A 13,840-nucleotide genomic window follows, 5' to 3' on the forward strand; every position below is an offset into this window, starting at 1 on the left:
GTGAGGCCTTGTTTGATGCAAAGAGATATTAAGATATTAATTGAGTGTCAGTGGCAGATAAGCTAGAGAGGGCCTAATAAGTTATCTGGTAAGAGCTCTGTAGGAAAGAAGTAAAAGATAAAAATAAAATTGAGCCTTTACTCTGGTCTACTCTGTTGTATTCTGATGTGTTCTGTTCTGCCGTACTGTTCTGTGTTGTGGATGACAGGCAGGGTGAGGGGATTCAGCCTGGGAACCCAGGGGCTCCAGTCGCCACACACACAAACACTCACACAGCCAGAGCTGGGCCACAGTGAGGGGTGTCGCAGCCCAGTCTAGGCATGTTTGTCTCTGCCACTCATATGGGCTCTGTGTGATTAATAACTACATTGTTTGAAGTGACTTAATGAGCATGCATATCTCTGGCCAATCAATTATTAAAACAAACGGCCCTCTCTGGGTTATTTTATTCTCACACATCAAGGCTCGCCTTTGTTGCATTTTTACAACAGTTTCCCTAAACATCTACTAATGTTTTTTCTTTTATGCACAAAATATTAACAAGGACTGCATCAACAGCGGAAAAACACTGCTAAATAATTTGTAATGGTACGCAACTCTGCGTACGCCCGTCTATTTTCTTTCTGTCCTTCTTTTTTCCTTTTTTTCTACCTCCTTCGCTTTTCTCCTCCCCTCCCCTGTCCTTTCTGTAGCAGTCATTTAAATAATCTCTTAATTTTCAGCATCTGTTGTGGTTTAATGGGCCCCACTTTAATTAGGCCTGCATGCTTATGTATGTAGAGAGGCTCAGTGTTAGGAGAGAGAGAGAGAGAGAGAGAGAGAGAGAGAGAGAGAGAGAGAGAGAGAGAGGTGCCTCCTCTTCTCTTAGGGTTGGGGCCAGGGTTGCTGTGGGGCCCAGAGGTCGCACCACTCTTTGTCCATGGGTGGAGAGGCCAGGGAGGGCTAGGGGGGCCAGCAGCCTCACTTCACTACAACAGGCAGATCACGTAATGAGCACTCTCCATGGGCTCGGCAGAAAGCAGCTGTTTCTAGTTTTCAAGGATACAGTATTTTCAACCTAACTTCCATTTCCCCTGAAAAACAGATGTCTTTTTACGCCTTCTACGTTAGGTTACATAATGAGTGACAGGGCTTTCCCATCAGCCTCTCTGGCTGGCTCCATTTCATCAGAACAAAGCTTTTATGGTTGTCTCCTAATGACCTCGCTATCTTCCCCTCTTCTCTTCCAGCTACTAATGTATAGCCCTGGATACTAACACAGAGCGCTGTGAGGCCTCAGCCACAGTTGCTGTTTACAATATGAAAAAGGTCTTATCTTTCTTTATATGTCCTTTTCAAAGATGTAGTCCCAATAATGCGCTAATTAGCTGGGGGAGCCCATGCTCTGTGGCGGTGCGTTTTCTGTCCTTCAGTCACCACCATGCCTTTATGTTCACATGAAACTATGACACCAGAGATCCTTAACAAGAGAGCAACATCGCTGGCCTCTTCTTCTGTTCAACAGCGTCTACAAAAGGATGAAGACACACAAACCCTTCACACACAAACACAAAGCCTTTGGTGTGTATACCCACGGCCTTGCGTCTGTGTGGCTGTTGGGGATGTCTTTTATGAAGAGGTCTAATCGTCTCATATTTGGTTGTGCTTACGGATAAATGGACTAGTTGAAACAGACTAGAATAGACTAGACTCTCTCTCTGTGTATAGCTAAGAGCTGGCCAGCCCAGTCTCCCAGTTCCCTGCTCAATAATGAGGGTCTATGGGAGGAGATCTGGTGTGTTTTGGTGGCCCACGCCGTAACTCAGTAGTGAGTCTATGGGAGGAGATCTGGTGTGTTTTGGTGGCCCTGCCGTAACTCAGTAGTGAGTCTATGGGAGGAGATCTGGTGTGTTTTGGTGGCCCTGCCGTAACTCAGTAGTGAGTCTATGGGAGGAGATCTGGTGTGTTTTGGTGGCCCTGCCGTAACTCAGTAGTGAGTCTATGGGAGGAGATCTGGTGTGTTTTGGTGGCCCTGCCGTAACTCAGTAGTGAGTGTGTCTGACGCTGCTGCTGCCGGCGCCATGTCCCTGTATGACAGGTTTAATGACACCCATCCATCTAACTTTATTTAGCATAGTGTGCACTGCGCCCGCTCCAGCAAATCCATCAATATAACTCTATTTAGGACAGACAGCGCCTCTCAATAAGGTACATCACCGTCAAGAGGCTAGAGGAAGCACGGTTCAGACAAGCCACATACAGCGAGGAACCAAATCCAATTGTAAAACACATTACAGATGTTGTAGGGAAATGGGTTTTACTTGCGCTGAAAAACTGGGTTGTACTTGATCTGAATGACAGGGAGGTGACAGTGACTCACATTGGCCCTGTACCGTAGACTGACAGGATGAGATAAGTAAAACACATGGAGTGATTCTCCTTCTAGCCAGTAAGACAAGAAAGTCATTACCATGGTGACTATAAGTATCAGAAGGTCCAGTCTTAGATAAATACAGAAGCCTGGAATGAGATGCAGACAGCACCTTTGGGCTGAGATCATAGGGGTGTGTGTGTGTGTACGCTACATTGCGTGTCACGGGGTCTTCATCCTCAGCCTCTCCTCTACTGCGAAGTGTGTGGGAGGAGCCTGGCTGCCCCCAGCCCTGAGACAGTGAGGGTGAGCGATGCGTGGGCTTACTCCGAAGCTGCCGTGTCCCACTGTTTATGGGCTAATGCGTTAAAAGAAGAAAATGGGTGCCAGGAGAAGAAAAAGTACAGTATAGAGCATCAATACAAGGCCCCCCCTGGTGAGATCAACACGCGCCACAGACCAGCAGATTAATCACATGGGTGCGGTGGCCGGTGTGTAGGGTAGGGGGGTCTAGGGCCAATAAAACATCTCTAGGGTCCCTTCACCGAAAATACTACTTCAGGTTGCCTATTTAAAGCATGGTGACTCTCCATGCTGGAATTGCATCATATACCATCTGCATTATTTATGGTCACCATTACCATTATACTGGTTTACTGGGAGGAGAGGAGGAGAGGAGCAAGAGGTTTTATTGCTAGAACAACGTGTGCCCTCCCTGCCTGATGATCCCATGAGCCTGAGGGGGCCCAGAGGGTTTGAGGTGCTGGGGGTAGAATGGATGAGAGGTGGGAGTGGAGTTGGGGGGGGTTAGGTGGGGAGTGTTGGGGGGCAATAACATTATAACATGGGAGTTCATTGGAACCTCACAACATGGAAGGCTGGAGGTTTGAGAGTGCTGGGGAGCGACGTGTGTATCTCTTCTGGCACCATTAACTCTGATATATCAATGAATCATCCCATCCAATCCAGGGGAAACATACATCACAGAGACACTGTGTAACCCATGAAGTGCCTTATCATATAGGTGGAATTTGATATTTTACTGTCCATGTAGTTGTCACATGAATCCCCAGTATGTGTTTTGGATGTTAAATCAAATCAAGCCCAAGAGCTCTCTCCATCTGGTCTATTATTGTCTGTCTGTCTGGATCTGGCTCTGTGTCCATCAGTCCGTGTGAAATTCGTGGATCACATTTGACATTGAGCAGGTTTTGTGGTATTTTGTGGAACGCCATAAAAAGCCCTTTGGGCTCTTCCAGGAATCTGAGGGGCGAGGGGAGTCCCTCCCTGGCTGAGATGATCCAAGCATCACGTTCCTCTCCCCCCAGCACTCCTTAATGGATGGATCTCTGTCCTCTTTCAGCCTTCTATCCCCGTAATTAGATCTGCTTAATTTACACTGCTGCTCCGTGCTGGGAACGGACGATCTGTAATAATGTCTTAGTGTTTCTGAACACTTGCCAGAGTAACACTCTATGAGGAATAATAAAAAGGGTTATAAAAACAAGTCTACTGCTGACTGGAGAGCTGCTACCGCCTGCCTTCTGCCACACTGACTTATCGCTGATCAACCTGTGTGTGTGTTTGGGTTTTATATAGCCACATTTATACTACGCCCCCTAGCAGTGTTTTTCTGTTGTGTATAAAAACTGTATGTTTCTCTCTCTGTGTATACAGTACCTGCTGCGTCTATGTGTTTCTGTGTGCCCGGGCTGTGTGTGTGTCAGTGTGGATTTGTAGCAGGCTGTGTTCCTGTGATGGCGGCAGGCGGTGTGGAGCAGAGCGGAGGTGTGGGCCTCTTTCTCTCTCTCGCTATGTGCAGCCTCTCCATGTTTTATGCATGAGGGCTGAGGGCAGGGACCCTCTGGGGGGCGGCGGCGTCTGCGGACAAACACAACATCCAGTTCAGCAGACATGATGACTACTTGGCACAGATGCAACAGAAAGAAAGCTCTTTAAGGAGGTGATCTTCCCTCTTTATTCTCTTTGTTCTTCAGCATTCATGCCCACTCTCTTTTTGCCTCAGTGTCCTCTGTGTGCCTGTGACAGCGTTGGCCATGGACTGCGCACAAACAGCAGTGTGTAATCGGTGTATGCGTGTGTGCGTGCAGGCTTGTGTATGCATGTGTGAAAAGAAAGGGAGCTGCTTTAATCACAGCAGTGATGTGTGCTGTGCTCAGTCGTCTCTCCCTGTTTCTGTACATGGTGTTCTGTTCACAAAGCTCCCTAGGCTGACTGTTCCAGTACACCTATATGTACAGTATCACCACCTCCACACTGCCTCTAGTCTCCCCTTAAATCAATGCTCTACACAGGAGCCTCTGCTGACACTCGTACAGTTTGATAGTGCTCTAGATTACAGTGGCAACTGCTTATATTTATATTTGTATAATACCCACGTTTTATAGCCAAGTTATCGTTACTCATTGTGTATTTATTCCTTTTTTGGAAACAGCGCATGTGCAGTTTGAGCTACTCTAGGAAGTGACGTTGCAGGCTAGCTTAGTGCTGCTCCCTCTTAAATTGAGGGCCGTCCGAGGTACTGCAGGCTTCCATTAGCAACTAAATTATCCCTTTAACTTCGTCTCTGTGTGATTTTAAAGTAATCGGTTCAAGTACATACATCTGATGAAATAAAATCAATTATTGGTAACATGATTGTGTTCAATATATTTTTTTTATATCTATGAATATTGACCACGAAGATCGCCATTTCACCATTCACTATAATGGAGTAGGTTAGGCAAATCTCTTTATGGCAACACAAGGTTGCTAGTCCAAGATGGGGATATTATAGTTGGGCCCTTGAGGCACTAATCCTCAAATGGCTCAGTTAAAAAATTGCTGTTTAAATGTATAATGTGTATGGGAAAACAAAACAGAAGCTGGCTGCCTGTACAGTACATTTGTCAGGCTGAGTAAGTGTCAGAGGCAAAGTAATAGCATTCTAGTACTGGTGGTAATTAAGAAATATTAGGCTACTGAAAGTATGTGTAGGGCTTTACAGTAGCTTTATTTCTTCCTGTCCTTTATTGTCTGTAACCTCTAAAGAGCAAGTAGTTAGGGTTGGAGGAATTCTAAATAAGCTTGGTCAAATTTTAATCACAACTGTGGTCTCTATACATCAATTTGGAGACTTCAGGGTCAAGTCTTGACAGGGAATGCAGCATTTCTCAGTAGAGCTTAAAATTAAACGCAACTTATTAAATGTTAATTGACGACACAGTGCATGACGTGCTTACAGTGCTCCAGCACCACTTCAGTACATCTTCATTATCTTCGCCATCATCTTGTTCCTCACTTCCTCAGACGTGTTTTTACGTCTCTGGGCCTAATTTCAGTTCTGACTTTTTTAAATCTTTTTACTAACTCCCTCCCTCCGACTTTGTTTTTCGGGGGAATTGGGGCTAACAAAAACAAGCCGCTAGAAAAACGACTGTGTGAATGCTGATCCTCTCCGGACGTAGCGAGCTTTCTGTAGGATCCCGTAGAGCCGCGCGGGGTTCTAGCTTAGCTTAAATAAATGTTACCAGTTGAAAAAGAACAGGGGAAGAGAGCAAGGAGGGGGTCTAGGCCTCTTGTTATGCTAAGAGTGTTCAGATAAGTCCTGCTCGGTCCAAGTTAATTACGGTTGACATTTAAATAAGTGCACTTGTCTTGAACATGGTGGGAGAGCTGAGAAAAAGACAGGCATCTCTCTAATTGAGTTTGTGTTGCATGCCCCACCCCCACATCACAGCACCAAGCCCACAGCACTGCTTTGTTCCACAGGGAGCTGATATGGGAAATGCAGCTGCTGAATGAGGGAAAACACATTATGGATGTATCTGCACAGGTGTTTTTGTGGATTCTGCCATGTTCTCTTCCAGAGATTACGTTGTTTGAAGCATAAACCTACAGTATGTTCTGTTATTTTACATGTATGAAGCGAGATCGCCCAGATCAACAAATTCACTGTGGCTATGTGTGTTGTCATTCTGGTGAGGTTTACTTCACACTGATACAGTATGTGTTAACAATTGGAGTGAGCCGGACTGGACTGTCAGCTCCATTAAGCAAGGTTGTATTGTGGTCTTCGTTAAGTGGCGCATTTGAAGATCAGCTATTGCTGCTTCAGACCTCACGTGGCTTTGACAGTACGTTGTTTACAGTTGCACACTGTAAATGTAGTCTACAGTTCTGAGGATGCACAAAGTGATGTGAATGGGTCGTTTAAGGAGCCTACCAACAGAGGATCCACAAGACTGACACAGATCAATGCAAAACACTCACCAGAAAACTTTGTTGTTAACATAATCAGTTCTATGATAGCGAACATCAGACTTCTCTTTCACTGCTGCTGTTAGCCTAGTCTGCTGTTAGCCTAGTCTGCTGTTAGCGTAGGCTACTGTTAGCTTAGGCTGCTGTTAGCCTAGTCTGCTGTTAGCCTAGACTGCTGTTAGCCTAGTCTGCTGTTAGCCTAGTCTGCTGTAAGCTTAAGCTGCTGTTAGCCTAGGCTGCTGTTAGCCTAGTCTGATGTTAGCCTAGTCTGCTGTTAGCCTAGGTTGCTGTTAGCCTAGTCTGCTGTTAGCCTAGTCTGCTGTTAGCCTAGGTTGCTGTTAGCATAGTCTGCTGTTAGCCTAGTCTGCTGTTAGCCTAGGTCGCTGTTAGCCTAGTCTGCTGTTAGCCTAGTCTGATGTTAGCCTAGTCTGCTGTTAGCCTAGGTTGCTGTTAGCCTAGTCTGCTGTTAGCCTAGGCTGCTGTTAGCCTAGGCTGCTGTTAGCCTAGTCTGCTGTTGCTTAGGCTGCTGTTAGCCTAGGCTGCTGTTAGCCTAGTCTACTTTTAGCCTAGTCTGCTGTTAGCCTAGGTTGCTGTTAGCCTAGTCTACTGTTAGCCTAGTCTGCTGTTAGCCTAGGCTGCTGTTAGCCTAGTCTGCTGTTAGCCTAGTCTGCTGTAAGCTTAGGCTGCTGTTAGCCTAGGCTGCTGTTAGCCTAGTCTGATGTTAGCCTAGTCTGCTGTTAGCCTAGTCTGCTGTTAGCCTAGGTTGCTGTTAGCCTAGTCTACTGTTAGCCTAGTCTGCTGTTAGCCTAGGCTGCTGTTAGCCTAGTCTGCTGTTGGCCTAGTCTGCTGTTAGCCCTAGGTTGCTGTTAGCCTAGTCTGTGGTTAGCTAGTCTGCTGTTAGCCTAGTCTGCTGTTAGGCTAGTCTGATGTTAGCCTAGTCTGCTGTTAGCCTAGGTTGCTGTTAGCCCTGGGTTGCTGTTAGCCTAGTCTGCTGTTGCCTGGGCTGCTGTTAGCCTAGTCTGCTGTTAGCCTAGTCTGCTGTAAGCTTAGGCTGCTGTTAGCCTAGGCTGCTGTTAGCCTAGTCTGCTGTTAGCCTAGTCTGATGTTAGCCTAGTCTGCTGTTAGCCTAGGTTGCTGTTAGCCTAGTCTGCTGTTATCCTAGTCTGCTGTAAGCCTAGTCTGCTGTAAGCTTAGGCTGCTGTTAGCCTAGTCTGCTGTTAGCCTAGTCTGCTGTTAGCCTAGTCTGCTGTTAGCCTAGGTTGCTGTTAGCCTAGTCTGCTGTTAGCCCTAGTCTGCTGTTAGCCTAGGTTGCTGTTAGCCTAGTCTGCTGTTAGCCTAGTCTGCTGTTAGCCTAGGTTGCTGTTAGCCTAGTCTGCTGTTGCGTTGCTGTTAGCTAGTCTGCTGTTAGCCTAGGTTGCTGTTAGTCTAAAATCGGAATAGCACCCTGAGAACAACTGCACATATGTACATTACATATGCCTCCACCTCCCCCCCTACATCACTGTCCTCCCCCCACACTCCTCTCCCACCTGGCCCCTTCCTCCCCTACATCACTGTCCTCTTCCTCTTCTTGACCATACTGTTTAATCACTGGGCACAGTAAGGGGGCTAATTAGACTTCATTTATCTAGTTCAGGAAGTCAAGTGCCTGCCTGGGCCTGGCTGACTGTCTGGCTGACTGTCTGTCGTTTGGCCACAGCATTACAGTACATCTGCAGCCCTGGCCATCACACTGTCATTACTCTCCCGCAGAATCCTACTGTATGTTTATAAATGTCTCACCCCACCTGATTGAGCACCCACTACGGTGGTTCGTCTTTAACTCTTACTGCCCCCCCCCACGGAGTTGTGTAGTCAGAGGCTCTCTCTCTCTGAGCCCAGCTGTGTTTGTTAGCATAGCGTATGAGCCGGCGGTCTGAGTAGTGCGCCTAACTAGGAACCTTTCATTTACTCCAGTGTCACTGATGAGGGCCAGATTATCCAAACACAGGCTTTCCCCTGGAACTAGGGGTAATGAGCACTAGGGTTTCCTGCACAGTGATTGCTGACAGTAGAACACAGGTAATTGCCTAATCACATGGCAGCTCCTGCCCTGGTCAGACTAGTCTCGGCTCCGCTGCTCATTTGGTTCATTTAATTGCAATGTGTCTGCTCAAGGTTAAGAGCCCCCCAGCGTTTCTTTAGATAAAGCCACTGGATTATGACTCATTCCATTGAAAGATGGAGCCATTATTTCCTTTTTGCCAATACGTTAATTGCCTTCCAGTGCGGGAATGGGTATAAAAATACTTTTACACTGTAGGTAATACCTCCCTGGTAATTGGTTATGATTAACTGGGTTGGTGTGCCACTGAGTTTAGGACACTAGTACACTGTTACTGAACATGGCAGTAATATTTACTGTAGGCCTATTTGAAAGATGCTCTGAAAAATGTTGCGTAGGTTTTCAAACATTGAATTGACCGCTGCGTCTCCCCTCTCTCTCCAGCGATGGCGGAGTTCCATGTCCAGCCACGGTCAGTGCGTGCGGAGGAGGCGGGCATGGGGCGGTTCCAGTGCCAGATTCACGGCCTGCCTGAGCCTGCCATCAGCTGGGAGAAAGATGGCCGCTCCGTGGACACTAAGGATGAGAGGTAGGGTTCCTCTGTGTTAATCACCTCAGCTGTGCCTACCAACTACTGTACCTGCACACATAACTCTGGTTATCTAGAAGCGAGCAGTCCAAACTTTATTTCACAGCTATAGAGATAAACAAATTCACTGTAGCAGCTTCACAACCTTCACTTAACTGTTACCCAGCCAAGTCTCACTCAGCTCAGATCAACACCACCTGGAATCCAGTGTGCTGTAGCCTCCCTTGTGTCTGTCTAGCTGTTTTAAATGGAGTTTACGTTGCGTGTGTAAACACACTTAATCAAGCAAACAATTATCTACTCCCTCTTTCTTTTTCTCTCCCTCCCTCTATCTATCTCTCTCTTCTCCCCCTCTCTCTTTTTCTCTCTTTCCCTTTCTCCCTCTGCCCTCCCTCCCTCCCTCCCTCCCCCACCCTCTCTCTCTCTCTCTCTCCCTCCCTCCTCCCATTCCTTCTCCCTGTCAGGTATACCCTGCTCCCCACTGGTGTCCTGCAGATCACAGGTCTGCGTCAGGAGGATGGTGGTGTGTTCTGCTGTGTGGCCCACAACAGTGCAGGAGTAAAGCACAGTGCCGGGGCTCGCCTCACCGTCTCAGGTCTCAATACTCATATATACATATATATATATACACACACACATACACACCTTCCCTTGGTATCCACCCACTGCACAAATATGCATCATCTCACACAGCCTAACCGCCAAGATGCTCACGCTGGAGATAATGCACAACAGTGAAATCAATTAAATGTTGCAATCCATAAGCTCCCCTTTTTTTTTGCAGGCTCCCAGTCTTCTGTTTACAAAAGCCCATGATCCTCGTGGGTCCTGAAAACCTCACTCTCACCGTTCACCCAGACGGCCATCTTGGAATGTGTTGCCACAGGATATCCCCGCCCCATCGTGTCATGGAGCAGGCTTGGTAAGACCAAAACCCTGCTTTCTCTTTTACATCAAATCAAAGCTGCAGCCTTCAGGGTGCTGCACAGGCGTTAAACCACCCTGCCTCTCAGGCCTTGAGGGCTATAGAACCCTTCTATCTTCCAAAAGGTTCCGTGTTAGATTGCTTGTCTAGTTTGCAATCATCCAAAACCCGACTTGAAATACATCACTATTGCAGCTGATTTAAAAACCATGTCACCATAGTAGTATAGCTGAATTATATATACATTTATATAAAGCACACAGGCAAAATACAGAGATTGAAGTGGACATTCTGTTAAACGGAACATTTTGATACAATAAGATACAGCGGCTTTGCGTGTGAAATTGGTCATGGCTTGCTGCCTTCACAGCGTGCACGGAGCCCATTTTTTCCCAGATGGTTCCAAATTATTTGGGATGTTGAAAGCCTATGTACCAGACATTATCTTGCTGACCTTGATATAAATTCATGGAGCAAAAAAGCAGTGTTCAGTGACTGCTTCTAATGTGGTACAGCACAGTGATAAAGTAGGCTACTGCTGTCCAGTGTGTATTTGTGTGTGTTTTTGCACGCACGCGCAGTTGCGTTGATGTTTATGTTTTTGTTGAAGTGTGCATGTACAGTGAGCTCCATAATTCACTGGACAGTGACCATTCTTTTGTTATTTTTGGTTCTGTACTCTAGCACTTTGAGTTTGAAAGGATACAATGACAATGAGGGTGAAGTCGCAGACTGTCAGCTTTAATTTGAGGTATTTTCATACATATCGGATGAACCGTTTACGAAGTATCGAAGCTTTTGTACATGGTCCCCCATTTTCGGGCATCAAAAATCATTGGACAGTTTAACATAATGTAGAATAAAGTAATCATTGTTAATATTTGGTGGCATATCCTTTGCATGCAATGACTGCTTGAGTCTGCGATGCAGTGACATCACCAGACGCTGGGTATCTTCCCTGGTGATGCTCTGCCAGGCCTGTACTGCAGCCATCTTCAGTTCCTGCTTATTTTGGGGACTTATTGCCTTCCAGTCTCCTCTTCCAGCATGTAAAATGCATGTTCAATTGGATTCAGATCCGGTGATTGAGCTCGGCCAGTCAAGATTTTCCACTTTTTGGCCATCAAAAAACCCCTTTGTTGCTCTAGCAGTATGTGTGGGTCATTGTCTTGTTGCATGATGAAGTGCCGTCCAATGGGTTTGGAGGCATTTGGTTTTATCTGAGCAGATAAAATATTTCTATAGACTTCAGAATTCATTGTTCCACTTCTGTCTGCAGTCACATCATGCGATGAAGACAAGTGAGCCTGTTCCACTGGCAGCCATACAGGCCCAAGCCATACACCCCCTCCACCATGTTTCACGGATGAGGTGGTATGCTTTGGATCATGGGCATTTCTTTTTTCTCCACACTTTCCTCTTTCCATCACTCTGGTACATGTTAATCTTTCTGTCTCATCTGTCCACAATACTTTTTTCCAGAACTCTTGGGGCTCTTTTAGGTGCTTTTTAGCAAACTGTAATCTCGCCTTTCTGTTCTTCCAGGCTTATCAGTGGTTTGCATCTTGTAGTGTACCCTCTGTAGTCCTGCTGGTGTAGTCTTCTGCGTATGGTAGACTTTGACACATCTACACCTGCATCCAGGGAGTGGTTTTTGATCTGTTTGGGCTGTTGTCAGGGTTTTCTTCACCATAAATATTCTCCGGTCATCCACTACAGTGGTCTTCCTCAGTCTACCGGGTCTTTTGACATAATTGAGTTCACCGGAGGTTTTTTCTTGTTAATGATGAACCAAACTGTTGACTTGGGCATGGCCAGGGTTTTTGCAATGTTCTGATTGATTGATTTCCATTTCTGAGCCTTATGGCGGCCAGCTTCATTTGCATCGACACTGCTGTCTTCCTCATGTTGTCACACCACAACAACAACCTCCAAAGGCAATAGCAAGTCTAGAATCAATGCTATTCATCAACAGCTCTCACTGCATTCACTAACGACACAAATGAATACACCTGCCCTAACGACACACATCTGTGAAGCCAATTTAACAAATACTTGATAGTACCTTAAAATGGGGGGACCATGTATAAAAGGTGCTATCATTTCTAAACAGTTCATCCGATATATAGGAAAATACCCTCAAATTAAAGCTGACAGTCTGCACTTCACCCTCATTGTCATTGTATCCTTTCAAACTCAAAGTGCTAGAGTACAGAACCAAAATAACAAAAAAATTGTCACTGTCCAATGAATTATGGAGCTCACTGTATGTATGTGTGTCTGGGTTAGCTCGTCTCTGCATTGTGTACATACGTGTAGTATGTTCCTTTATGTAATGTCTAATAGACATTCATCTTATGTACACATGAACAGGGGTTGCAGCCTTGTCAGCTTTGGCCTAAATACAATTTTGTTTTTTTGATGAATGCATTCTTTACTCTCCTGGTAGAGATGAACCTCTAAAGTGAGTAAGTGAAACACAGACAGGATTGAGCCCAGGCAGGATTCAGTCCCCCCGCTTCACACGTTCCTCTTGGCCATCCCACTCAAAGTCTGCCACTACCAATTTTGCAATCTGATATTTGTTTTTCAAAGCTATTATCCAATCTGATTTGCTGTTCAAAATCGTAAATTGCAGCCTCTCCCCAACCAGAGAGGAGCCTTAATCAGATTGTGGATATTGCCTCACACAATGTTGCTGTAATTAAATGCTGACACAATGGGTTTCAGCAGGGCGTCATGCAACCATTATTTTAGAGGGGGCACGTGGTGCGTGATGGAGGGGGTGATTTTCAAACACCTGAAAAAAGTTTTTCCTGCCAGAGAGCCATAATCATTATGCCTAATTTTTTCTGCATAGGTTATCTAAGCACCTCTTTAGCTTTTCAATTGTCATTTTAATGAATGATGCACATTGATTCTTTAAAGGTGCAATATGCAGAAATCGCTCCGCCATTTCCTGGTTGCAAAAATTAGTTAGCCCAATTTCAGTTTATGTGACAAAACAAGCAATGCATAGTATAAAGAATAATTGTACAATCTAAACCGCTGTGAAATATATTTTTGTATTTTCAGCTGTTTGAAAGCTCTGTACAAAATTGAAAGTAAAAGTCGCAAAAACAAAACTTAAAACAGGGAAGCATAGAAATAGCGCACATAGAACAGATCTACCGCTTTTTACTTGCTTTCGATGAGAATGGCAGACATATTACTTACATTTCTTTGTGAATTTGGTCAGGTTGCCCAAAAAGTTACATATTGCAGCTTTAAGAACTTTTATGCCTTAGGAGTTTAGTACAACTGCCACACCGGTATATAGTATCATAACCAAATAATTAAAGCTATTTTAGTATTTTCTCAAGTCTAGCAACCAGCTAAGTGCCAGCTAAGATAGTTAGACAAGCTACTCTAGCTTGATTGATAGCCTGAAGTGGCTTGGTATCTAGTTATGAGGTGGGATTGGGAACATATTTGGCTGGCTAGCTAAAGCCAACTTCATAAAATTGCTAGTTGGCTAGTATTACAGAGAAACAACAAAACATTTTTGTTTTATTTATTAATCAAGAAGGAATCAATAGGCTACATAGCATCAAATTCATTTACAAACATTCCTCCTGCGAGTCCTGTTCATCACCGGCAGTTAAAATCCAAATCAAACACTGTGTGTGTCAC

At 45.3% G+C, this 13,840-nt stretch overlaps 1 pseudogene; it reads left to right on the top strand.

Annotated features, from left to right (window-relative positions):
* LOC123484739 overlaps positions 1 to 13,840 on the top strand; it is a 90,202-nt pseudogene that overhangs the window by 50,862 nt on the left and 25,500 nt on the right.

The sequence above is a fragment of the Coregonus clupeaformis genome, unplaced genomic scaffold (genome assembly GCF_020615455.1).
Source record: "Coregonus clupeaformis isolate EN_2021a unplaced genomic scaffold, ASM2061545v1 scaf0431, whole genome shotgun sequence".
NCBI classification, from domain to species: Eukaryota; Metazoa; Chordata; class Actinopteri; order Salmoniformes; family Salmonidae; genus Coregonus; species Coregonus clupeaformis.